At 40.0% G+C, this 23932-nt stretch overlaps 2 long non-coding RNA genes across 4 annotated transcripts in view; one reads left to right on the top strand and one right to left on the bottom strand.

Annotated features, from left to right (window-relative positions):
• LOC135089723 (uncharacterized) overlaps nt 1-7160 on the bottom strand; it is a 99898-nt gene extending 92738 nt beyond the window's left edge. Inside the window, exon 1 of the long non-coding RNA XR_010261614.1 lies at nt 6177-7160. This is a non-coding gene — a long non-coding RNA (uncharacterized LOC135089723). The remainder of the gene's footprint in view (nt 1-6176) is intronic.
• The window catches only part of LOC135089722 (uncharacterized), a 259283-nt gene that overhangs the window by 208925 nt on the left and 26426 nt on the right, over nt 1-23932 (top strand). Inside the window, exon 8 of one of the 3 annotated variants that reach the window (XR_010261612.1) lies at nt 17987-21470. The exons of the other annotated variants lie outside the window; for them this stretch is intronic. This is a non-coding gene — a long non-coding RNA (uncharacterized LOC135089722). Of the gene's footprint in view, nt 1-17986; nt 21471-23932 lie in introns of those variants that run through there. 3 annotated transcript variants of the gene reach the window in all.

Here is a 23932-nt window from a genome sequence, read left to right as displayed (position 1 = left end):
ACGTGAGGGTTGTAAAAAGAGGATAGAAAAGACACAGTAGTGAACACGGGATGCGAGTCTGATTCACCAATGTAGAGAGGCACATGACAGCCAAAAATTTGCGAACCAGAAGCGTGGTCTCGTGGGATGACTAGGCTTGATTGGAGCTGAGTGGCAGGCTGGAGGGGTGATGTGGAGGGTGGGAGGTGATGTGCGAGTTGCATTGTGATGTGAAGGATGGAAATGGTGAGGTGAGGTTGGGAATAGTGATGTGAGAGTTGAAAGGTGATGTGAAGGTAGGAAGGGGTGATGTGGAGGGTAGGTGATGTAAAGGTTGGAAGGGGAGGGTGCTAGGGGTCACGTGAAGGGTGTCAACGTAATGTGAAGGATGAAAGAAAAGAAAAATGGAGGGAAAGGATGAAACGATGCTTGGCTGGGCAGTGGGTTTTGTGAAAATGGGTGAAATAGGTTTGTTTTGAAGAGTACAGGTAGATAAGGATTCATTTATCAGTCTCCAGGTAAAGTAAGAGACAGGTAGGCTGAATGAAATGAAGTATGTTTTTAACCTAAGCTCAGAAACTTTACTTTTACGTGACCGTTAAACTCTGGATTTTCCTCCTTTTATAGCTAATGATCAGCTTTATAGTGCCTTTGGGTGTGGGTAAGGAGAGATTTGGCAGGTTATGGGAAGTTTACGTGGTATTCGGTAAGTATAAGGGTTAATTCAGCGAGTTAAGGGGAAGTTTATGGAATATCAGAATATGACATGCGATTCACGTCCCAGAGAACAGATTATTGAGTGTCCTGCGTCGATGTTTTCTTTTTTCATGAGTTCGTGCGACAGTGTGCTTTGTGGCGCGGTCATTCAGAGTAAGGGTGTGCAGGCATTAATCCAGCGTTATAATGGCTACTTTTGACACCATTAGGCAGCGTAATGGATGGCTAGCGGTCCATCGAATAAGATAAATGACAGGTAGGGGTCTCATTAAGTAAGATATGGTTGTGTAGGTTCATCATGCAGGGTTTGGGTGTGACAGGGTCTCTTCATGCACGCAAGGGATTGATGGACGGTTGATAGTGATTGCAAGGGTTGATATGGATTGGCATGGGTTATTTAAACATGGCACTGACTTAATCAAGGCTTCTCTGGCAGAGTAAATGTTGTGTAAGAACTCCAGAGGTAGAGGATGGATTGGCAAGGGTTGATAAGGGGTTAGGTTTTGTAGGGGTTCCAGGTGTAGGAAAGGGTGCAGGGTTGGCAAGGTGTTGTGCAGGAACTAATTAGAGGGTTGGTAAAGGTTAAATGGAAGTTTGTCAGGCAGGGGTGGTGTTATGTAAGGGATCAGTAAGGATTAGTAAGGATTCAGTTGAAGTTTCACAGGCAGGCAAGGGATGTGTAGGGGCTAGAGGTAGGGGAAAGGTTAGCAAGGGTTGGCATGGGGGTCAAGAATCAGTCTAGTCACGTTTCACCAGCGTTTTCCTATAATCGACGGCTGACTTGGCACCGCAGCGTCCCGAGCACCGCATCGCGTGCTTGTTGCTCCTCCATCACCCGCCTCAGTCGAAGCACATTTACACTTACGCGTGCTGAGGGAAGCGTACAGCGCCACGGAAGACATTAGACGTATGAAACGAAAGTACTTTGTAAAATTGATGTGTACAGTGAGACGGAAGACGCAGAAAACAGAAAACGAGACGTGAGGTAAGAAAGAAGACGCAGAAGACGTAAAAATCGTGCATATTTGTAGAAATAAGACGTAGAGCAAGACACAGATGACCTACAAAATAATAAGATAATAAAAATAATAAGACGTAAGTTATAAAGAAAGTCACAGAAAAACAGAAATCGTGAATTATTTGTGAAAAAAAAAGAAATGCAAGATAAAACACAGTAAACACAAAAGAACATCGATACTTAGTGAAAATGAAGCGTAAAATTAAACAGAAAGCATAAAAGATATAGAAACCCTGAATACTTAGTGAAAGGAAAGAAAACAAAAAAAAATCAAATGAAGCTTAAAGTTAAATAGAAGACATGAAAGACACTCTGAATACTTGGTGAAAGGAGAGGTTGGGCAGGTAATATGCGTGAACAAGGAAGGGAGAAAAGACGGTGTTTGCAGGACACAGAAAACCCGTTGAATTATGTCCGCTGCATTTTTAAATCGCGTGAAATATGTGACACATTGAATAAGTGATGGCGAGATCGGTGCGCATAGATACATATTGTGCTGGAACTATAGGAAATTAAGTCGTCGTTGCAAAGGAAGAGGCGGAAAAAAAAGTGCATGAATAATGGCAGTGGAGATATAAATACTGAGTCAGATGCTGGAACCTGAATATGTTATGCGTCTTACATTATGTATAGATTGTATGAAACGAATTGAAGTCAACACAGGAAGTAATGAGTTGGAAAGTGTAAAATATGGTGATAGTGCACAGAGGAGGGAGTAAGAAAGGGTGGCAAGCTGGAGCCGTTGTGTGTTGAATGATATAGACAGTCAATGGGGAATAAACTGCTTTGAAGGGATTCACGGAGAAGGGAGGAAAATGTGTCCGTATTTGTGCATGGAAACATATAATGCGCAGTACGTGGAGAGGTAAAAGAGAGAGCCGTGAGAAGCTTATGTATAAACTAGGAAGCAGTGTGTGGGAGTGATCATAGCTCGTCAGAAGGGAATGTTAGGAAGTGTACACCATTCAATCATGGGGGGAAATTATAGGAAAACACGATATTTCCTTTATTTAACGGATTAGTGTTTTATTCTCTTTTGTTTGTTTATTTTTGGCAGGTTTGATAGGCAGCGTTGATCACAGCCAGCCACCAAGGAAAGTTAGGAAATGAACACCTGTGCAATCAGAGAAAAATCATAGTTAAACAAATTATTCTTTATTCGTTGATTTTTTTATTTAATTTATTTTACTTCATTTATTTATTTATTTTTTTTTTTTTTCGACGACAAGTTTAGTAGGCAGCATCGGTCATAGCATTTCAAGTTAGGAATTCTACACCCATTCAACCAGGTAAGCATTATAGCAAAACAAATTATTGTTAACTTGAATTAGCTTTATTTATTATTTATTTTCTCAAATTTAATAGCTAACTGTGATTGTATTAACAGTTGCAAAGAAAATTGTGAAAAGTCAGAATCAAGTCAGGTTAAAAATTACTTACAAAACAAAATACCTCGAATAGGTAACATATAGTAGCAATATCTCGGCAGACTTGATAGTGGCAGTGAAAATACAATAGGAAGGCAAAGTTGATACGTTCAGAACTGCAATCAGGTAAAAGAGATAGCAAAACAGCATACCCCATAGGTAACATGAAGTAGCAATTGCACGCAGACTTAATGGGTGGCAGTAATAGAACACCACGCAGGGAAAGTTGGAAATTCAGACCCTTCCAGTTAAGTCAAAAAATAAAGCAAGACCAAATTTTCTATAGTTAACATGAAATAATTTACTACCAAAATTAATTGATGGCAGCAACAGAACACAGCACTGGAAGAGGCAGGGAATTCAACCTCTTCCAATCAAGTGAAAAAATCATAGCGAAATGTTTCAGTCATTGACATGAAATGATTTATTGGCAAGCTTAACAGGAAACAATAATAGAACAACACACTGGAAAACTAAAAAAAGATTCACGCCTTTTAAGTCAAGAATGATAACTGAACTAAATTTGTATACTATATATGAAAGAAGTTATTGGCAAACTTAGCAATAGTAGAACAACACTAGAAAAATATGAAAACTTACACCTTTTAATCGCACCAAAAATCATAGCGAAAGGTTTCTATAATTAACAAGAAACCATTTCCCGGCAATGACAGAACATCACCAGTTAGAAAATCCAGAGCCTCTCACTCACTAACGAACAGCAAGGCGTAGAATAATCACCATACGTATAATGAAGTAGAAATTTTCACCCTGCTTGATTCTCGGAGGTAAGAGTAATAGTGGGGCGTCACAAGGGAAATTAAGGACGCACACACCCAGCTGGCCAGGTAACAAATGATAGCAACATATAAAACAACAAAGACTATACGTAGCGCTAATATTGCACGTCACGCGGGGGGAGAAACAACAATGATCAAGCCACGTCAAGTAAAGTTACGTGGAAAGGTGAGTAAATCCATGTTCACTCTGTCAAATTAAAACATCAGTATAATGAATAACAAAGACTTTATTTAAGACTTACACTGAGCGTCGCATGGATGACAGAACGAACATATCTTCAACTTACATTACAAAGGAAACAGAGTACATTATTTTTTTTTCGAACCAGTTAAGTACAAATTGGAGGAAAAGAATACAAATCAATCCCATCAAGCAAATATAGGCCAACCAGTTAAGTAAATAAACGTACCAATTCATAATATAACTACCACTATCTACGTTACATGAATGGCTTGTATTCCCAAGCGCTTCTTTCATCAGGACTGTTTTCAAAAGCCACAGGGACGATTGGTTGGGGGTTTCATGAATTATTTTTTCCCTTGACGCAGAATCGCTCTCGAATTATCAATAAAATCATGGAGGAACACTTGAAAACCTCAGAATTTCCACAACAGTCTATTGAATATAAGAAATAAGACGGCAAATTATGTATCTATATATATAATATTAATCCAAACTGTCACACAAAGGAAAGGAGAAACATCAACCCATTAAATGACATTACGTTGGACAGTAAGTAGATAAGCCCACATGCTTACGTAACAACGAGTCTTTCATAAAATACCAAAGACAATACGTTACTTTAGTAGAGAACGTTACAAAGAAGAAAACGAGTATGGAACTTAGCGTTATGCGAGAGCGAGCTAATCATGATAAATAACAAGCTAGTACATAACACTCATACTGTGTCACAAGGAGGGAGCGCATAACGAACACAAGTAACGTAACACTGAAAGCTACGGGCCTATAGACAGCACTGATAATGGAGAAGAAATGTTACCTCAACTTGATTATAGGTGTCGTAATTGCCTTGCCATATCAATCAAATATTTTTCTCACCATCCGTTTTTGTAGAATTGCAGGGAAACTCGTATCGGACCCTGGTAGCATGACACGGAAAACTAGGCAGGTGTAACACGTAACAGTAACGCCACGTAGAGAACAAGACTCAAAAAAAAAACAAGAAAAATATTACCGAAGCTTCATACAAATTGGTTTAAAGGGAAACTCGTATCGAAGTGTGGTAACGTAACAGGAGAAACTAAAAGGAACAAGTAACAATAACGCCACAAAAAAAAAAAAGAACAAGAAATAAAAACAAGAAAAGTATAACCGTACTTTTATACAAATTAGCAGAATCAGAAACTCCCTCACATTTACACGATTCTCTTATATGAACCAAAGTGGCGACACAGTAAAGTAGGGACGCTGAGGGGAGACAGACGCACCTATCCCTCCAGCCAGTCATACCGGTGAAAACGAGAACCAGGCATGAAATAACTAAGACTTACTGGTATGCTCGCCACGCAAATGTCATGAGACCACTAAAACGAGACATTGGGAGGTGTAGAACTGTGTGTATGAGTGTGTATGTGTGTCCGCTATCCTGCAGACACATACAAAGGACGCGGTGTAGGATATATGGGGACACTTTGCTACACTGCATAAAAAAAAAAAATGACGCACAGGACTCGAAGAGGGGTTAGGTTAGGTTAGGTTAGGTTAGGTTGTCATCCACTCCGCCAAGTACTCACAGTGATGGAGAGGAAACATTCACGTCAAGATAACAGGATAACAAAAGAGAGCAGAGCATGTCGTAGTGATAAACAATGTGGTATGTGATGACACTCGTCCAAAAGAAATAAAATACAAAGGAAATAAAAAGTGATGGATACCTAAAGATAACAAGCCGTAAATGTGACAGTAAAAGATAACAAAGGAGAAAATGTGCGTGCGGTTAGTAGCCTGAAAAAAAAAAAAGTGGGAAAAGAGAGGGAGAGGGAAAGAAAAAGAAACGTAATTTGTCGCGTGAACACCACCACTTGTCTTACCTGTTTGTCTGTAATTAGAAAACGAATGACGAAACAAATTCAGGTGACCACTCCGGCTAGGTAGGACCAGAATAATAATAATAATAATGATAATAATGATAATAATAATAATAATAATAATAATAATAATAATGTGTGCCAGGAAGAACAAGTGAATATAACGAAGGAGTCACGCAGGTGTACCTCTGAGCGTGAAGAGGCGGGGGACCTTCTTGGAGGTGTGGGCGGGAGGGTGGGCGGGAGGGATGGTCACTCACGCGCCGCCCTCATCACGCCCGCGGCAAGTCAGGGGCGGGAGGGTGAGGGTCAGGTCACCACCAGATGACGCCACCACGAGGTCACTTTTGGGTCAATAAAAGTCGCGAAGGTAGTCTTTTTCCTAATATTTCAAACAGTCCATTTTTGTATTTATTTATTTATTTATTTCTATATTTCTGCCCTTGAAGTCAGAAGGTCAGGTCACGAAGGAGGCACTCGAAATATTCATGATTTTATTGGTAATTTCTTTTTATTTTTTTTATTTTATTTATTTATTTTTTTTTTTTCGTTCACTCGTCTTTCGGAATATTTGCAAAAAGTTGTGTCTCGTTAAAACCTTGATTATCTCACTCTTGGTCTAAGATTTTCAACAATTACATATAAACAATACTTAGCCTTTAGACCATTCCGTCCTTTTACACAGTCGGGAATGTTAACAGTTTGCAGGAATTCAAGTTACTGATTTTTTAAAAGAGAGAGCGAGAGAAACGCACGCACGACTCAGCTCAGACTTGCCTTCCTCAACTCCGCTCTGCCACCCTCACGCTACGGCGGCTGAAGCGAGACTGACCCCACACTGCCCGAATCTCCCCTCGCTGCCAGACGAACCCCTCTCCTCCTTTCCCTCTCCCGTCGTTGCCACTCTCGGGAAACGATATCCTACAGCGTCCTCAAGTTGTGTTATTGTTGGTAGACTTTTGGGGGTGTTTTTGGTAGTGTTCTTATGGGTGAGGAGGAAGGGACGGGGGTGTTATAGGTCAAAGTAACGAGTTTTGTTAGAGTTCTTTTTTTTCTCTTTTTTTTATCAGAAGGAAGTTGTTAAGACGGTCACTGGGGCACATTACTCTGACTTTGGTTGTTATTGGTGTAATAGAGGAAGGAGGGGACCGGACTTATACGTGGTGGCAATAATAAAAGTGACAGTAGTATAGTAGTAGTAGTAGTAGTAGTAGTAGAAAACTGTAATCACTTCCATGGTTCTTATCTGCAACCATTCCTTCATTAAATCTTACTTAATAGAATATCCCGTTTACATTTATTCATTTTTAAGTATTAGTGCATCGTGGGTCACCAGATCCAGCCTCCCTTATCCCAAATACAGTATCTTTTATATTCCTCTGTAGCTTTACGCCCTTTCAGTCGTCTCCTCACCAACAATAGCTCATATTATTCCTTACGAACCCTAGTACACGGCAGGGCACAGCAGGACACGGCAGCACTCCTTCAAGTCTCCAGTACAGCACTATATTCACCCCAACACGTCCTCGTCTTCCCGGAGTTGCATAGTTAGCTTCCTCATGAATGTCCAGGAAAAATAAAATAAAAAAAAGGAGTGTCGCAGCATCAGTAAATACTTGAGTGGCTTACGCTGTGAAATTGTAAAAGTTTTCTTCTATTTAAATTAGCAAGCGGGAGGGGCATCGTTTGCTTCCCTTAGTGGTGTCTGCGAGGAATTTGGGTCGCAATATCGAAGCCACAGTATAAGGAATGAGGCAGAATTTTGCTCCTCTACAGGCAATTTCGGTGTGAAGATTAAATGGTAAACGTTCTGGCGGGCGCTGGAGATGGATTCCTGTGAGCGGAGGTGCAGGAAAATTGTCTCTAGTTGTTTATATGTCAGGTTGAAATGCAGCGAGGAGACGAGGTATTGTAGGCTGGAGATGCCAAGAAAACGTTATCACGAAACCTTCATTTGCACACGTTAATTCTTACACGAGTCACCATTACACTCCTGCGCGTGTGTGTGTGTATGTGTGTGTACGTGTGTCCGTATACAACACCGTACGTACGTATTACATATAGAATTTAGGGAAGAGTTGACGGGGATAAATATGACAGGAGGAGGGGGGATAGGGGAAGGGGGTATAAGGGGAGCTACATCGGCGCTCCCTCTTCTCTCAGGCTGGGTGCAGTGGTGGTGTCAGGTGCTGCTAATTTCCCACTGAGACTTGCTAAGAATATATGAGACAGCTGGCGGCTCTCAAATGCCTCTGTTCTTTAATCAGGTCCGCGTCTCTATATACGTTTTGCATAAGTGATTATTTCCTGGGCTATTTCGTGCCTGTAATTGTAGTTCTAGTGGTGGTAGTAGTAGTAGTAGTAGTAGTAGTAGTAGTAGTGGTGGTAGATGTTGTAGTGTTAGGTTAAATGAGGTTACCTAATCTAAATTAATCTAACCTAAGCTAAACTCGTCTATTTTAACTTGACCTTACCTACCCAGAAACACCTAGGATGCTTCGTCTTCGTGTGATCTGTAGTAGTAGTAGTAGTAGTAGTAGTAGTAGTAGTAGTAGTAGTAGTAGTAGTGGTTGTGGTGGTGGTAGTGGTAACAGTCAGATTTGCAAGTTTCTCGTGTTCATTGCTTTCATAACTCTTCCTAATGAGAACAAAAATGAAGACACACACACACACACACACACACACACACACACACACACACACACACACACACACACACACACACACACACACACACACACACACACACACACAGCACCGTGCTCGTTATAATAGTTAGGTCAGGAAGGAGAGAGAAACACTGTTGCAAAAATAGAAAAGGATGGAAAAGGAAAATATGATAAAAGAGACAAATGACAAAGGATGAAAAGATACGTGAGGGAGAGAAAGACGAGAGGAAGAAGGGGGAGGTGCAGTAGAGAGAAAGAGAGAGAGAGAGAGAGAGAGAGAGAGAGAGAGAGAGAGAGAGAGAGAGAGAGAGAGAGAGAGAGAGGTAAGAAAAGAAATGTATATTAAAGTCATAACTGAATGTAAGCATATCCTCCCTCCTCTTCCTCCTCCTCCTCCTCCTCCTCCTCCTCCTCCTCCTCCTCCTCCTCCTCCTCTTCCTCGTCATTAAAATGCTTAATTTCAACATTTTGTTTATTGTAGGTCAAAAGTTTAATATCCACAAGATCTGAAGACAGTCGTAGTGTAATATGTGTCACTTTTATTAATGTCCGGAAGTTGCTCCGCGTTTCCCACTCCCTCTTCCACTCCCCCTCTCACTCCCTCTCTCCCCTCTCACTCCCTCTCTCTCCCTCTCTCTCTCTCCCAGGACGTGCATAGTAGCTTCTCTTGAGTGGCCTAGTTGTGGAAAACTGACTCGCTATGCATTCCGAAACACTCTCTCTCTCTCTCTCTCTCTCTCTCTCTCTCTCTCTCTCTCTCTCTCTCTCTCTCTCTCTCTCTCTCTCTCTCTCTCTCTCTCTCTCAGAACTACGCGATATTTATGACTTTTCTTTTTTTTTATTTTTTCACCTTCTTTCCTTGCATTTTGAGGAGGTGGAAGAAGAAGAGGAGGAGGAGGAGGAGGAAGAAGCGTCTGCAAAGAAGTGACTGTTTTGATCTTCTAGTGTCTTTATTGTCTTCTTTTTTCTTGTTTTTCATCTTTTTATTCTCCTCTTTTCGTTTTTTGAAGATTTTTTTTTTGTGTGCGTGTGTGTGTTTGTTTCTCCTCTTTCCCTTTGATGTTAGTGCATTGTTTTGTTTTGTTTTATGTTTCATCGGTAGCCGCTTCCTTAAACACACACACACACACACACACACACACACACACACACACACAGGGAAACAATGCAAATACATTGAAATCCGTTTTCCTCCTCCTCCTCCTCCTCCTCCTACTCTTCAACCGCCTTCCTCACTACCCCTTCCTACCACCCCTTCCTTCACAACCAGGTACTTCACTACTACTACCACCACCACCACTACCTTCTCTAACCTCACCACCACCTCTTCCTCCTCCTCCTCCTCCTGCCACATGAAGGAAGCGAACTCCTTACCCCCTGTCAACACCTTCCCAGCTTCCGCATTCCCTGACATCCCAAACATCCTAAGCTTCCGTATCCCACACACACCGCCTCCCGGACCCGAATTGAGCGACTCCCCCGGCCGGACCAGAAGCTGCTATTGCCGGGAAAATAGTGGCCGTATCCGGACCTTCCCTCACACGATCCCAAAAGGCGAGGTGACTTCAGGCCGGAGGGTGAAGCGGACAGATATTGTGGACACTAAATTTTTGACACGAATTGTTTGGCGGTGGTGGTGGTGGTGGTGGTAGTGGTGGCGTGGTGTGAGGGTGAGAGGTTGGGGAGAGAGAGAGAGAGAGAGAGAGAGAGAGAGAGAGAGAGAGAGAGAGAGAGAGAGAGAGAGAGAGAGAGAATATACAGAGGGTGCAGACAGACGAACAGACAGGAAGACAGTGTGGAAAACAGCGATAAAAGACATAAATGATGAAGGGAAAAGGGAGAGGGATGAATGAAGAGGAAGAAAGTGCTACAGGGAGACAGACAGACAGACAGACAAACAAACAAACACACACACACGGAGACAGAAACATGCAGGGGTACGTGAATATAAAACTTAGATGTTGGAATCAAGAAACAAACAGTTATGTACCTTAAAAACCTGACATCGCCTCGCAAAACAATCAAGAATGCATTGTTAAAACTTGACATTGAGCGCGGAATATATATCGTCTCATACATTTTAACTCTCAGCCAATTAATACAAGATGAAAAGAGTTTGCGTACCTGTTCATCATTAAGGAAGCGATGAGAAAGTTGTACCGGGAAAGGCGAGGCAGATAAAAAGCAACAAAGGTTACGTGAAAAAGAACACAAGTGAGGATAGGATAGAGGAGAAAGGGAGGAAGTTATAAGATAAAGGTGATGAAGAAAGAATAGAAGGAAAAAAAATAATTAGAAAGTGAGACAAATTTGTACAGCTAAACATTTCGCCGTCATAATGTCTGACTTTCAAGCTGTAATGAAAGTTATTGTGGATTTTCAAAATACTTTTCATTATTCTAATGATAGTTTAACAACGACTCTGCACCATCATTAGGAAATCACCCTTAAGAACGCCACTAGTCAACTCGGTGGCTTTTGCAAATACTGGAGCGAACAAAGCGCTTAAAAATACGAACCCGAGACACAGAGACAGAGATTACGTTTCTTTACCTTCCGCCTCTTCTACCTTTGTCTTCCACCTCTTCTTTGTTATTAAGCACCCTCACAGTTATTCCTTCAAGTTACTCCTTCAAAGTGTAAGTCACCGTGTATCCATCGCCCGTTCCTTCCTCCAGCACAGCAAACAATGTACATATACACATACGATTTAGTTAACCATATATTCCTTAATGGTAAAGGGACGTGGGAGTGTCTTTCACTACCAACGCACATAAGGTAACTAACTCGTATGAATTCAAATACACTCGTATGAATCAAACAATCGCTCTCTCACCTCAATATCCCTAGTGTACTTACATGTATACTTCCCTGCGAGCCCTGATGGATGAGTGACCTCTCCTCGCCGCCTCCCAGCTGGACTCGTAAGTAATGCATGCGTACCTCAGATGCCAGAAGGGAGCCCCGTGATTACCAGCTTCACTTCTGATGCTTAAATGCTATGTTAGGTAATGCTGGGAGAGTGTGGCAGTCTCGGAGTTTTCTTATTGCTTGGTGCTGGCTGTGGTTGTGGCTTTAAGAATTTGTAAGTAAAAAGGTAATTGTGAAGGTCATGTTTTCTTTTCTTTCTGGTGGTGTTTTGTCTTTTAGAATCGTAAACTAGGAATTTTTGGGACGTGTTGCTTGAAGAACGTGCTGTACAAAGCCGGTGATGTTGAAATTAAAGTTTTACGTCTTCATTGCGCATGGTTCTTATTTCATAGGATTTTTAAAGCTTATTTTTACATTAATGAACGTAAGACATGGAAAGACCTTAGTATTTACATCAGATATGGAAATGTTTTAAGTTTATAAGACCTAACAAAATGAAGCTAGGATAACAACTTTTAGGAATAGGATGAAATCAAATCACCACACCCAACAGTGAGAAATGAGTGAGAAAGCGGGTTGATGTAAAAGTGACGATAGACAGACGAATGAATGCAGTAAAAAAAATGTACATTCACTGTTTATGAAATTCAGGAAAAACTAACGTGATAAAAGATACACACGTGGTGATGACACAGACACGCCTTCTGGTATGAAGTATGAGATTAAGGAAAAGATCAACATTTTCAGGATGAATCATATATCAGCAGACGCACCAGAAACATTAGCCTTGTACAGAGTGAGTAAAAGTTATGAATGCCGCATCACCTCACCTTTAAAAATCCGTGATAATATAAAGAAGACTATATTTCAGCGCTACGATGAATAAGGCTGAGGGGAACACTTACCCAGACATGAACCAACGAGTCAAGGTAGTAATAGATATGTTATGAATTTTGCACCACTTTTCCTTTGCCATTTGCGTTAACATGAAGAACACGTCTACTTTCAGGGTTAATTATTAAAGCAACAGGAATTTCTAACCATGCAATAACGTTACAGGGAGTGAATAAAGGGAGCGAAAGGTGTGTTATCAATTTTCCATCGCCTCACCTTTAGATTCCGCTGTTCTGTGGCGCATTTCCATGGATGGGGGCGATAGTGTGGGAGTAAATGCAAACGGGTAGGAACAGAGAGCACTGTTGTGGCGGCAGCACGACAGGGGAACAGGATATAGCATTGAAATACATTGAAATAAAGGGCGCGTGGCCAAAGTTAGGCGAGAGCTTCATCAAAGAGCAGTGATTGGAAAGGGAAGTATAGTGCATGGGGAGTACAAACATACACGAGGCTTGGATAGGACAACGCAGGGGAGGCGAGGCGAGGCGGTGTGGGTGTTGGCAGGGAAGTGAGTGCAGTGCGGTGCGTGCCTCGAGTTGCAAGATGTTTTCACGATGCAGTAATGGATCCAGTATATTGTTGATGGCAGAGAAACGCCGAGGTGCGGAGATTAAATGTCGAGAGGAATTCTGTGGAGATGGATAGTAGTAGAAAAGGTGTGTGTGTGTGTGTGTGTGTGTGTGTGTGTGTGTGTGTGTGTGTGTGTCGTCGTTGGTCATCATTACCTTCACTAATCGCACAATATACCAACTTTTACCTTGAAAATATCTACATATTGCGTACTCTAATGTAAAATAACGAGTACATTTGCAGAAGCTAATAATTGATAATGGAAAATTATATAACAGCGACGTTGAAAATTAAAATGAAGAGAGAAAAAAAAAAAAAATGTATATATATATATATATATATATATATATATATATATATATATATATATATATATATATATATATATATATATATATATATATATATATATATATATATATATATATATATATATATATATATATATATATATATATATATATATATATATATATATATATATATATATATATATATATATTTATATATATAATATTTCAAGTATCATCGTACTGAAATGCAACGGGTTTTCGTATCCCATGCAATCCTATTGGGAATTTTTATGCGGAAGACACTAGTGTGCTGAAATTATTCATAGCACGAGAGAATGAGAGAGAGAGAAAACGTGAGAGAAAGTGAGAGATAAAAAGAGTAAAGTGTGGTCTGTACATTTTCAGTACAGAACACAGTGGACCAGACTGAAATGACATATAAATTCAATTAAATGACGAAACGGATGGAGGAGGGGAGACGGAGAATAATGAGAAAGAGGACCAAGCAGGAGGAGGAAAACAGAAATTTGTGTGTGTGTGTGTGTGTGTGTGTGTGTGTGTGTGTGTGTGTGTGTGTGTGTGTGTGTGTGTGTGTGTGTGACTGTGTGACTGTGTGTACGCGGGACTTGGGAGCGGCCGCCGTGAGGGGAGGAGTTGAGATATTATAGAAATTCATGGGTGAGGTTTGTTAGGAGGCCGAGAGAGGAGGGATGTGCCCCTTTAGACTCACCTGTCAGAGGCTGGAATGCTGCAGGCGCCGTGGTATGTGAGGCAGAGCTTGTTAGGAGGACTGTAGTATTGCTCGCCATGCATTCAGGCTGGAGTGTTCTGGTGGGTGTCAATCGTGGTCGTAAACTAGTGAACTCGTCCTTATTGGAGACTAAATTAAGGGGTGACTGTTGGTTATAGGGAAGAAAAAGACAACGAATAGACTTGTTATTTGTATGTGGCCATCTTTGTTCTATCATTCTTATTAGAGACTATATTAAAGGGCACGTTTGTGGTTAGAGGGAAGAAAAGCCGCTATTTTACACGTGGTCATCTTTGTGATATTGTTAAATGAATTATCTTATCTCTTATGGACGTTTGATACTGAACACTACTGAACACTATATTAAAGGATGCATGTTAATGGTTGTGTTGAAGGAGAAAGACTGGTTGTTAGTTGCATGTGGTCATCGTTGTTTTATATTTACATGCATTATCTTATCTCTTACGAATCTTTCTTACAGGAAATTATATTAAGAGGTGCATGTTAATTATAAGGAAGGGAAAGACTGGTTATTATTTGCATGTAGCCATCTTTGTTGTATTGTGTCTGGATTATCTTTGTCAACTAATGGATCTTTCTTATTGGAGACCATACTGAGGGGCACATGTTAATGGTTGTAGTGAATGAAAAGACCATGTTGTTTTGCATATCATGATCTTTGCAGTATCTTCACCTGGATTATCTTAAACTCAACTGATGGATCTACTGAAACTAATATGTTGAGCGTCACATGTTACTGATTAGTGAAGGAAAGTGCAATTGTTACTTCCACTTGCTCATCTTTAGCCGAATTACAAAAGTCATAAAGTCACCTGTCAGTGTTAATGGTTCAAGTCAGTTACCTTTACCTTAGGCTTGCATAGATCATAGTCACCTGCCATTTCTAATAATACGTCATTTATCGTATTTATCTGTATTTTGATTTCACGTGGTCACATCTAGTACCTTAGATTTACCTAGGATTGTCTCACCTGCCGATATCAAGTCAATTACCTACATGTCATTACGGTGGCAGTTGCAATCAGTCAGTTAGTTATGCGCATTGTCATCGTGGTCTCACTTTGATATGTTTCTCTCACCTGCTGATGTTAAATATTAAAGTCAATTATTTTTATATACTGATAATGTTTGGCTCTTGTTTACCTCATTAACTATTAAACCACTGATTCTTCTTTCCTTCATTAGTTTTCTGCTCAAAATCGCCACCTTCTTGAATAAAACAAATGTCCCCTGTGCCAGAAATATCAGTACCCTCCTGGCTCATCCTTTTCATTCCAAGTCGGGCGATGAAATATTGAAGGCTTCGCTATCGATGCTGCAAACTACACTGCCGGCGAGGACGAAATAACTCGCTGCTGTTAATATGGCCCTCATTAAAGAATAATTTGCCGCGTTGTTAAATAATGTGACGCGACCGAGGTAAAATTTGTACTTTGTGGTTATTGTTATTGTGTGGAGTCTATTGTATGAAAGCTTGTTGGTGACCTTGCTGCCGGCGAGTTATTGTGGATATTATGTGTGTGAGTTATGCATTGGTTTGTTCTTTACTATGAGCTGTAGTAGTAAGAGGAGGAGGAGAGATGGTTGATAAGCTCGCAATCTAAGGTCAGTACAGATATTTTCACCAGATAACTCCACAACTCCACACACATTTTTTTTTTTTCAACATTCCTCGCAAATTTGCATTCTTAATCCACCACCAGTAGTAGTAGTAGCAGTAGTAGTAGTAGTAGCAGCAGCAGTAGCAGCAATAAAACAAACACCAGTCCCAAAAACTTACTTTACTTACCCGTTGTTGAAAATAATTACATAAACCAATTTGCCTCATTTTCCCCCCGGCAAGTAAAATACCTTCTTTTTATATAAATTCCCGAGGCTTCATTTCCATCCGCGCCTCACTCTGAACTTGTTAGGGCCCCGGTGACGTCAGCACTTACCTGTCCTCCCTCATTACGCCCCCCTCCTCACCTGCCTCACCTGTCGCAGTAATTTACCTGAGATATGCAAATGCCTCAGGGCGCCGTGTTCGTCAGTGAAAACACGGGCGTTAAGACGATTACCTGGTGAGGAAGGGCATCTCTATTCCCCCGGCGTGAGAGAGAGAGAGAGAGAGAGAGAGAGAGAGAGAGAGAGAGAATCATACACTTAAACATAACACACACACACACACACACACACACACACACACACACACACACACACACACACACACACACACATACACACACACACATTCAGACGAGCGATTGACATAAATAGAAGTAAAATGTGAAGAGAGGATGAGAAGAGAAAGAATTACGAGAAAAAGAGGATGAGTGGACGGAGCCTAGAGAGAGAGAGAGAGAGAGAGAGAGAGAGAGAGAGAGAGAGAGAGAGAGAGAGAGAGAGAGAGAGAGAGAGAGAGAATGGGCAGAATAGTTTATGGGAGCCGTAAAAAGACTTGCCCGAAAATGCATGTTCCTTTTTTTTAGGGAGAGGAGGGGGAGGGGTGGCATAATTCCCCAACACCCCCCCCTCTTTTACTCCCCTCCACCCCACTACCAGCAGTTCCTTCCCCTCTCCCCTCCACCCACACGAACGCACGGAGACACTCCAGCCCGGCCCTCATAAAAAATATATTTTCTTCCCAGTGTAAAGTTTATTTCCTTCGTTTTACGTTCGTCTCGGGAATTTCTGAAATATGAACCGTGAGAGAATGTCGAGGTAAACAAATAAAAGAAAGGCGCCGCTGTCCTCTCTGCCTTGTATGTAAACGAGAGGAAAAAATGGAATGATGTTAGCCTTATGATAATACTATATGATAATGGTTATGGTAATAATTGTAATAAGAAGAAAAAGAAGAATGATAAGGGTAATAGTTGTTCTTGTGTATTATTATTATTATTATTATTATTTATTATTATTATTATTATTATTATTATTATTATTATTATTATTATTATTATTGTTTTTTGTTGTTGTAACAGTAGTAGTAATAGTAAAAGTAGTAGTAGAAAGGGAATTAAAATATTGACAACAACGACAATAATAAAAACAGAATCAACAGCAGTCATCCTTTCAACCAAATTCATTATACACATTCTTATAAACTAACTTTCAATGACAGAACAAGACTTTTTCCCTTCCACTCACACACTCGCCCTCCCTCCTTCCCTCCCTCCCTCCCTCCCTCCCTCCCTCCTACCCACTTCTCCCTCGAGTGTTTATCGTCATTACTTTTTAAATTTTCACTAAGTCTGTATTTTTATTTACTTATTTTCGGACGATAAAGACAATAAAGAATTCCTAATGCCAACTTAAAGAGACTCTGAATAAACAAAACGCCATTAGGGAGTCTGGCGGCGACACCTGAGATTAAGAAATGTTTTACCTGGCCAGGGAGAAGAGGAGGGAGGAAAGGGAGGGAGATAGAGGGGGAAGGGGAGGAAAAATGACTTCCAACTCATTACCAGGTGAGGAAAAAGTGAGCGTGCAGTCTTGGTGGCTAATCCGCGGGTGTGATGCAGGAGTAATGGGGCTTTGTGAGGCGTGTGTGATGAATGGTGGGCGGGTGTGAGTAGGTGGGTGTCCGTAGGTGTGGGTGGGTGAGAGAGGATAAGCTTGATCGTGAGTGTGATGATTATTCTGTTTTTATTTTCATCCTGATATGATTTATTTCCCTTTTCTTGCAAGCCATTAACGTGTTTCATTAACGCTGCCTTCAGTTTATCTATGTTCTCGCTTAGTTTTACGATTTGAAGGTCAGGCTGGATAAGGAAAGAAGTAAAATAGATTAGCTCGACAGGCAGACAGACAGGGAGGCAGATAGACATTCAAAGTAGAGTCTGAACTTTTTATAGTGTCCCTTAAAATTATACGTGATTTGCAGTTTTATATCCATTCTTCTTTTCGTTGTGTTTTTCTTTCTGTCTCTCTTGTTTTTAGCGAGGGCCGTCGTCGAAATTGCCAGCTCTACTCATGCTCCGGCCGTCATTCCCTGCCTGCAGTGTCAAGCCTCGCTCAAGAATCCTCGTATCCATGCAAGCCAACAAATTTTTATTCCTTTTTCTATTGTTCTTGCTGTTGAGAAGAGTGTTTTTTTTTTTTTTTTTTTCTTCAGGAAACGTCATCCACTTAATGATTTACGACGTGTTGTGAGAAAAGAAAAAAAAAAGGATGTAGATTAGTTTCGTTCAGTAAAAGCACGGTTACTTGTCCAAGCGCTCGAAACACATGGACATATTTTCAGCTCCTGGGAATTCAGTGTCCTGTTGAACTAATCTGCATCATAAAATAATTTGTTTTGCACGGCTTTAAAATATGTGTCGTGACTTGACTGTAGCACATCAGGTTATTTGTCCAACTCCACCTAGCAGGGTTCATTCTCATTAGGGTGATTAAAAGCGTCACTTGCACGTTGGTGGTGAGCTAATCGATCCACCAGTGAGTTTTTTCCCTGTGCATTCTTAAACGTTCCGGCGTGTATGTCAACAACTTCTGAAATTTGCTGGAGTTTCTATGGTATTTTCGTAACTCGTTTCATGCTTAACATGATTTCCATGCTATCAGTAGATAAAACATTCTTGATAGCGCAACCAATATTCTCTGGAACCCTTGAAAATACTCGTAACCTGCAACATTGATAGGAAAAACACCCATGATAACCCGGATAGTCATCTCTGGTTTTTGCAATAGTTCAGGGGAGAGAACAAAGCGTTTCATAATACTGTTATTTTGTCTTGCTTTCCCTTGCTGTCATATCGAGTCACTAAATCCACTCCAGGTCCAAAACGCAGCTGAGAACCAGACAACAAACCTTGCTCTCCTCATCTCGTGTTGATCTGCCAGTTTCTCAAGCATTGATGTTATATTGGGGACAATATTTCTCTCCATCTTATTAAATGAATAGTTTCTGCATATAGTGGCAGCAACAGGATAAAGAACTCTTTTTATAAATCTATTGATCTCCCTTTACCAAGTGCGTGTATTACCAGACAAACAGCAGGATTTGATAAGAAAAGAACGCTCCTAATCCTTTCTTAATCTGCCATTTTCTCAAGTATTGGTGTAACACTGGTGGCAGCGGTGGGATTAGCTGGACTTACACGATGAGTTGGAGGATAATTCAGTTTAAGCCAGTCAACCATTTCCTCCTGAAGAGAAATTGCCTTCTCCCCGGAGTTACGCTGGCGAGTTGTATGATGGACGTGTGTGAGAAACTCCACAAATTAATTTCAGGAAAGGATTGATATCTAGGCAACTGGCCATTAGTGTTGTTAATCTGCTGATGGCCAAACGTGTGTGGGAGGATGGGGGGAAAGGGGGGGAGGATTATCAGATGAGATACAAACATGAAACACAGCAGGCAGACATTGAGTGTGTTATTATTGAGAATTCTGGGAAGGTTGTGGAATCAATGGAGGAGCAAGGACTGTGTTTTCTGCCATTATGAAATTGTCAGGTGGCCATATTTCAGTGTTCTGTCCCGGCAATGTATTCCCTGCAATTTACTTGAGTCTATTTATCACGCAGCTCGTGGGCATGATAGATAGTGAAATCGATACATGAACACCGTACCTTGAAGAAAAAATAAATAAAGTAAAAAAAGAAAAAACTAAGAGACTCGTATATTAAATTAAACCACCGAGTTCCCTGAGAAAGTTTAATATTTTACGAAAGTATGGAAGTAAGGAAAAGGGGAGAGAGGCAAAGAGAGGAGGAAAGGAGGAAGGAAGGAAGGAAAAATACTTAAAGAATCTGATTTATCTGTACTTAAAGAGTCAAGATTAATGTTTGGTTTGTTGTGGTGGTGGTTGTGGTGGTAGTGGTGAAAAATATTTACTAAAATGTTTGCTGTCATGTGGAAGATGTTTGATGATTAATCGTGATTTTGGTTTTGTTGTTGCTCCTGAGAGAGACAGACAGAGACAGAGAGAGAGAGAGAGAGAGAGAGAGAGAGAGAGAGAGAGAGAGAGAGAGAGAGAGAGAGAGAGAGAGAGAGAGAGAGAGAGAGGGGTGTAGTTGAGAGAGAGGATGGGGAGGAAACAAAATTCATTCGTTTTCAATTTGATAGCGAATTTTCTCTACCATGAGTATTTGTTTTATGATGTGCGGTAAAATGTAGTAATAGTAACAGCAGCAGCAGTAGTAGTAGTAGTAATAGTAGTAGTAGTGAAGTAGTAGTACAATAACAAGCAACATCAGGAACCTTATAAGTAGTAGCAATTTGTGTAGTAGTAATAGAAGTTCCACAGTAGGAGCACAAATAGTAAAAAGTATAGAGAAAACAACATTTTCATCAGGTTAACTTTAAATTTTGCATGAAATCTTTGCGGAATGAAATAGACCAATAAAGTAATAACATTGTGCGCTACAGATAAAAAAAAAAAAAAAAAGATACACTTTTACTACAATTTTTGCTGTTTTATCGTTAAAATATAAACAATTTCAGTACGCTTTCCTGCCTTACATTGAGTGGACCCATAATACTAACAGTAACAGAGAGAGAGAGGGGATGGAAAAAATAGCATGCAATTGAAAAAACGGATATAGAAATCAGGCTCCTGAGAGTGGGGCGAAAATTGCGTCAGATCATCAGCAGTAAAAGCCAGACATTTCCTACTCCAAAATATAAAAAAAAAAAAAAAAAATTGTACCTTATTTCTATTTCCATTTTTTCCCTCCTGAACGAAGCGAGGGAAACTATGTGCTTCAGGGAATACTGAGGTGTTATGAAGGGTTAATTTCCAAGTACTTTGATGTTTTTTATTCTTTTTTTTTCCAGTTATGCACATACTACTCTTATAATATTTTGCTTTTTCGACGTGTGTATCTATAGAATCTCCAATATTAGGAAATCTCTTGGGTAAGTGTATTTGAATTAATGTATATTCAAGGGTCCATAGTGGCTTATATTTATTCATATATTTCTATCTTCTTTTTTTCTTTTTTTTTTTTTCATTTAAGCAACACATGCGCCAAGAATTCCCGATTTTCGACTTGTATTTGTTTCGAATCTCGAGAAACTACAGCATGACCTGATTATTTTTTCTCTTCTCACATTCATTCTCCCGTTTTCTACAGGTCCGTGAGAATTTTTTTACGTTAAACTTACTTTTTTTTTCTTTTTACCTTTTTCGATGTGTATCTGTACAGAATCTGAGAACGTAGTAGCAAAGTCTCCTTATACGGGTTATCAAATCCCTGCCCGTCTTTCTATGGCCATGAAGGGAATGTTATTGGCAAGATTCGACATATATTTTGATTAAGAGTGGCGAAAGAAATAGAGAGAAGAGTCCAAAGGGGGTAATACGGGAAAGGGAGACGCGGAGGAGAAGGAAAAGGAACGGAGGGAGGAAGGAAGGAAGAAGAGGAAGAAGGTTTGTAAGATTAGAAGGAGGAAAGAAGAGGAGGAGGAGGAGTAAGAGGAGAAGCAGCAGGAGGAAGAGGAGGAGGAGGAGGAACAGCAGGAGGAGGAGGAGGAGGAGGAGGAAGTGGGGAAAGAAAGGAACGTGAAAGTTTTGATTAAGAAATGGAGGAAATGAAATAATTTGAAGGCTTGATGTTTGGAATGATATTGAGAGAGAGAGAGAGAGAGAGAGAGAGAGAGAGAGAGATTAAGTACTAGCTAATGGGTGGACAAGGTTACAAAAGGCGTCACTGGGGAGACAGAAGTAGTCGGTGGGAGATTCAGTGTAAACATCAGGAAGAGAAAGGGGACGAGGGGAAGGAAGGGAGAGAGAGGGAGAGGAGAGAGAAAGTGCCACATTAAGGAAGTGTTTATTGGAAGAGTTCGCAGGGGAGAGAGAGAGTGGGAGAGGGAGAGAGAAAATGAAAGTTCCTGATATTTAGAGCCGAATTGAATCACAGGAGAGAGAGAGAGAGAGAGAGAGAGAGAGAGAGAGAGAGAGAGAGAGAGAGAGAGAGAGAGAATCTATGGTGTTCAATAATGTATAGTGATCATATATTTCTTTTTATTACTCTTATATTTTTCTTTTGCAGTAAAATTTTAATTACTTTTGTAAATTTTTGAATGTTTTTATAAAATTTTCTAAACGTTGCTGTTAATTGTTTAGTTCGTTATTTTTTTTTTTATGGAAAACACACACACACACACACACACACACACACACACACACACACACACACACACACACACACACACACACACACACACACACACACACACACACACAGGAGAGTAATCCAAAAATACATCAAACAAAACTGAGAAATGAATATACTGTACGTGATGAACTACCGAGACACTTCATTCCTCTTATATTAAAGATAAAAAAAAAAACAGCACATCTCCTCCACAGTCTTTATTAATATACACACTCCCTCAGGCAACGAAGCAGCGGGGGAAGGAAATCCAAGCTTTTCAGTAAACATCAAAAGTCAAACTCGTAAGAAAACTTTTTTTTTTTTTTTAAGTATCTTCAAGTGCCGACCGTCATCACTTTTTCCAAAGCTTAAGATGCTTGGCTTTTATATTCTCATCTTTTTTTTTTTTTTAAGTGAAAAATGAGTATTACCTGTACTGCGCTCCTAAGAACTCAAAAGATTATTTTACATATGTATAATGGTTCTTTTTTAAGTAAAGAACATATCCCAGCTATCAGATGAAAAATTTTAAATTGAAAATTTTTACTTTTTAATACAGGTCCGAACCCGTACAAAAAAAAATGAATAAATAAAATAAAATAAAATAAAATTGCGATAAATTTTTTTCATTTAAGATTGCAGATGGTTAAATCATGGAAAGTACAAGAATAGTATTGATATAAAAAATATATATCAATCGAAAAAGTTTTTTTTTTTTATTATTAAATGAAATATGATTATTATCTGTACCGCATGCCTAAGAACTCAAAAGAGTATTTTACATATTTGTAATGGTTCTTCTTTAAGTAAAGAACCTCCCAATTAACTCACTGGAATGCCGTATATAGTGATTGTCACCGTAATACAAAAAAGATATCGATAAACTAGAAAAGGTACAGCGTAGCATGACTTAAATGATTCTAAGATTGCCTAATAAGTCGTATGAGGAATGACTGGAAGAACTAAACCTATTTAGCTTAAAGAAGCGCAGGATAAGAGGAGACCTAATTGAAGTGTTCAAAATTTTTAAGATATAGCAATCTTGACGCTAATAAATATTCTATCATTGATCATTCTAACCTAACGAGAAATAATGGACTCAAGATTATACCCAAACGTTTTAATCCCTCGAGGCCAAGTATATTTTCTTTAATCCCACAGTAAATATCTGGAATAAACTTACATTCAGAAATCTTAGATAGCAATTCTAGTGAATCATTTAAGAATAGAATAGACAAATACTTAAAAACTATTCCCCAAAAAAGCTCTCTTCTTGTCCGAATCATTACACATAAAACTATAACCTATGTATTTACGAAAATAACTTTTATTTTACAGACAGTGATCTTATTATTAATGTGTTCACTTTCAGATAGGCGTATAGAGTTCACCGTAGGGTAAATAGTAGGGTAAATTCCATGTCAGTTTTTCCATACTGCATGGTACTTTTCCCATTTCCATGCCTGCGCAAGCTGGAGGGAATGGTGGGTGGGGAGGAGCCTTCTACGGTGCTGTCCTGTGTCTCTGCTCTGTAATTAGTTAGAACTAGTTACCAAACAGCCTTCCAAGGACTTAAAGTTCTGTTGCTGTTTTCTGCTTTCCTTTGTATTCCTCCTCCTCCTCCTCCTCCTCCTCCTCCTCCTCCTCCTCCTCCTCCTCCTCCTCCAGGCGCTCTTCCTCTCTTCTAGGTGTGGAGTCAGGATGATGAAGACAAACATTGTCTGTTACCCTTTGGCCACTAAAATGTTGGGTGTGTGCAAAGGTAGTGGTGGTGGTGGTGGTGGT

Source organism: Scylla paramamosain, chromosome 33 (assembly GCF_035594125.1).
Source record: "Scylla paramamosain isolate STU-SP2022 chromosome 33, ASM3559412v1, whole genome shotgun sequence".
NCBI classification, from domain to species: domain Eukaryota; kingdom Metazoa; phylum Arthropoda; class Malacostraca; order Decapoda; family Portunidae; genus Scylla; species Scylla paramamosain.
Note: the sequence above shows the minus strand (reverse complement) of the source record. Positions and strands in the feature narration are given on the sequence as shown.